We start from the raw sequence: 3,546 nt of genomic DNA, 5'->3' as shown, positions 1-3,546 counted from the left end.
CAACAGGAAGAACTCAATTTCAAGAACAAACCTCCCCAAAGTCAAAAAGTAACAGTAAGAATAGAACAACCAATAGGTACAATTCAAACGCGCTCAAAGACTCCAAAAGGTGCAAGTTCCAAGGAAACAAACCACTCCGAAGTAAGGTTCTTCGAAAAAGGCCCTGCGGCCCTAAACAGACGTCGGTTCTATATAACATCATATAGAGAAGGATCAAGTGCAACTAATCAGGCTCAGGAACAACTCTAGAATATTTTGGAATCAGCGATATATAAAATTGTAGGAAGACCTGAAGAGACTTCAAGTATGTAAGAAGCAGTAGGAAGATTGAAGAAAACATCGAGATAGAAGAAGAAGCTCTGAACGCCACATACACAAACATATAACACGATTGGGGGGAAAGGAGATCACCTTTCCCCAGTAAAACTCTAAGCTAAACCACAATATTCTCAAACACTCTAACCAAGAGACTCATCTTCATTTCTTTTTTCTTAATTAGGGGCTCTAATGAGCATGTATATACAACTATCAATATAATCCTAAATTACTAACCTTTATTTATCAATATAGTATCAAATTTTTATCATATATATATTTATGTCTATATTTTATCAATCTTATTATTTCTATGTATACATTTGTCTATCGTATTTATCTTTTTCTTTTCTTATTTTCTTTCTTTTACATCTTTCCGAATACAACTCAAGTGGAGCCAATACAACAGTAAGCAAGTACACCCTGGTATAACCACAGGAACCAGGGTAGGAACAAGTTGCAAGGATCATCGTCCACTCTCCATGGTAAAAGGAAAATATTAAGATAAGATCGAGCCGGAATTTCACAGACAGTAAGGGGTACCGCACCCAGGCAAGGAAAAACAATTTAAAGAGAAGAACTATAATGCCGGGTGAGAGGGTGAAGTGATGTGTGAGAGGAGGATGGAGGATCACTTCAACAACCCCCCTTAAACTGTCCCTACCTACTGTCTAGCGAGACCACAGCCAAGGGAACGGGCTTGGAGAATGTCAGCGGGGAAAGAAGACCCTGTTGAGCTTGACTCTAGTCTGCCGCTGTCGGGAGACGTGACGAGGTGTGGCATAAGTGGGAGGGCTCCTTCGGGTGCCCGCCGGTAAAATACCACTACTCTCACTGTTTCCCGACTCACCCGGTTCGGCGGGACGCGGGCGTCGGGGTTCCCCATCCTCGTCGCACGTTGTTCATGAACCAAGGCCCCTGCTACTGGCCGGCCGGACCGGACTCCCGGTCCGTGCCGGACAGGGGGCCGACCCGATCCGGGGACAACGGCAGGTGGGGAGTTCGTCTGGGGCGGAACATCTGTCAAAGGATAACGCAGGTGTCCTAAGGGCGGCTCACCGAGGCCAGAAACCTCGCGTAGAGCGAAAGGGCAAAAGCCGCCTCGATCCGCACCCTCAGTACGGGTGGGACCCGGGAAACCGGGGCCTATCGATCCTCCCCGTCCGAAGGATCTTCGGCGGGAGGTGACAGAAAAGTTACCACAGGGATAACTGGCTCGTGGCCGCCAAGCGTTCATAGTGACGCGGCTTTTTGATCCTTCGATGTCGGCTCTTCTTACCGTGGGGACGCAGCGTTCCCCGAGCGTATGATTGTTCACCAACCAACAAGGAACGTGAGCTGGGTTTAGACCGTTGTGAAAGAGGTTATTTTTATCCTCCTGGCGTTTAGAACGCGGCCAAGGTAATCCTGGTTAGTACGAGAGGAACCCCAGGTTTGGAGGACCAATGGTACCGCGCTGGTTCGATCGAACCTTGGTGCGAAGCTACGTCCGACGGCTGAAGCCTGATCGCCTCTAAGGCCGAAGCCGTGCCCGGACCTGCGTGACCGTGGGTCCCTGCACTCTGAAAGGCAGAACCACCAACGCTGGACCCCTTCGCCGGGGTCAGGTAAGGCGGGGAGCCACCAACCACCCCCCCAAACCGGGGGGTGAGGCTCCCCGCGAGTAGTGCCATCGAGACTCCGCCCACTTGCCCCACTGACCGAGGTCTTTGGGATTCTAGATGGGGATTCAAGGGGTAATCAAGCACTCGGAAGTTGGGACCCTGAACCACTCGTAGACGACTTGAGTATCTGGCGGGGCGTCGTGAGCGGTGAAGCCTCCGTACGGTGGCGACCCGTTGAAAGGCAGCCCTCGCTTGCAGGTTCGTGCTGTCGGCTGCACGGCACCTGAAAAGCAGGCTCCTACTTTCAGGAGGTCCCTCCGGGGACCTCCGCCGGGAGTCCAGACCCCAGTTTCGAACGGGGGAGGACACCCAAAACCGGCAGCCGGCACCTTAACTGGTGCTGCGCACCGGGGCTTCCAGCATGTGGCGGATAGCTGGACTTGGGGTTTATCACCCAGCCGACCAAAGGACTGACAACCCAGCTTAACCTGGGAGTGCGCAAACGCTTGGAGAATGTCAGCGGCGGGGAAAGAAGGCCCTGTTGAGCTTGACTCTAGCCTGCCGCTGTCGGGAGACGTGACGAGGTGTAGCATAAGTGAGGGCTCCTTCGGGTGCCCGCCGGTGAAATACCACAATGTAAGTGACAGACACTTGGAAAAGTGCATTCATGAATGAATGCAATGCGTGAGTCTGCCACCTTGGAACCTGATGATGAGCCTTTCTATGACGGTATCTATATAATAGAAACTTGAGGAGGCGACATACTGCCCGGTTCCTGCCAGGAGCACATCACCGGCGCGGGGGAGCGAAGAGAGCTCTCCCTTCTCCGGCTCGGCAGTCCCAACGTTTGGTTGGAGATCGGCGAGCATTCGGAGGCGCTTCGGTTGTTCGGCTTGGTGCTGTCCATTCCTCGGATGTGACTCTACACGGCGGTGGACACTTAGGAAGGCCTTCTGGGCCTTCCCATGGGGGTCACCCTTACTAATAAGGGCGATCCCCAAGCCATCGGCCGGCATGCGGCCGATGGGGCTTCCGGCATGTGGCGTATAGCCGGACTTGGGGTTTGTGGGGAACAGATTGCGTTGTACCTATAACCCAGCCGCCCAAATGCTTTAGATTCTAGTCGGCCTTCGAGGACGGGACCTATATAATAGGAGCTTGAGTTGGCCAAATTCAAGTATGTGCCAAATGAGGGTCCAACTTTGGTAGGGTGACGGTGGAAGTAAGCGTTCCTCACTATTCCGTGCCGCCGAGGGGCCCTTGGTAGGTGGTACGATGTATGCTGTAGGTGGCCCAAAAATCCTCGCCTTCTTTGCGAAAGGCCACTCGGGGAGAGGTTTGGTTCTGTCATCCCTATCGTCGTTGGAACCAGATTTGAGCACTTGCTGAAATTGAGAGAATCCGCACTCTCGCAAGAAAGACCGATGCCTGCCAAGCATCTTAAACGAATGCAGTTGGCCGACCAAGGTGAGCCACTGCAAGCAAGGTTTGAGCACTTGCTGAAAGCGAGAAAATCCGCACTCTCGCAGGAAAGATCGATGCCTGCCAAGCATCTTAAACGAATGCAGTTGGCCGACCAAGGTGAGCCACTGCAAGCAAGGTTTGAGCACTTGCTGAAAGCGAGAAA

The 3,546-nt window shown here is 52.4% G+C and overlaps 1 pseudogene; it reads left to right on the top strand.

Annotated features, from left to right (window-relative positions):
• Nucleotides 1-265: 265 nt before the first annotated feature.
• Nucleotides 266-2,183, top strand: LOC145982474 (large subunit ribosomal RNA; annotated as a pseudogene).
• Nucleotides 2,184-3,546: the final 1,363 nt, after the last annotated feature.

The sequence above is a fragment of the Lepisma saccharinum genome, unplaced genomic scaffold (genome assembly GCF_977018435.1).
Source record: "Lepisma saccharinum unplaced genomic scaffold, izLepSacc3.1 HAP1_SCAFFOLD_184, whole genome shotgun sequence".
NCBI lineage: Eukaryota > Metazoa > Arthropoda > Insecta > Zygentoma > Lepismatidae > Lepisma > Lepisma saccharinum.
This window is presented reverse-complemented; position numbering and strand designations above follow the sequence as displayed.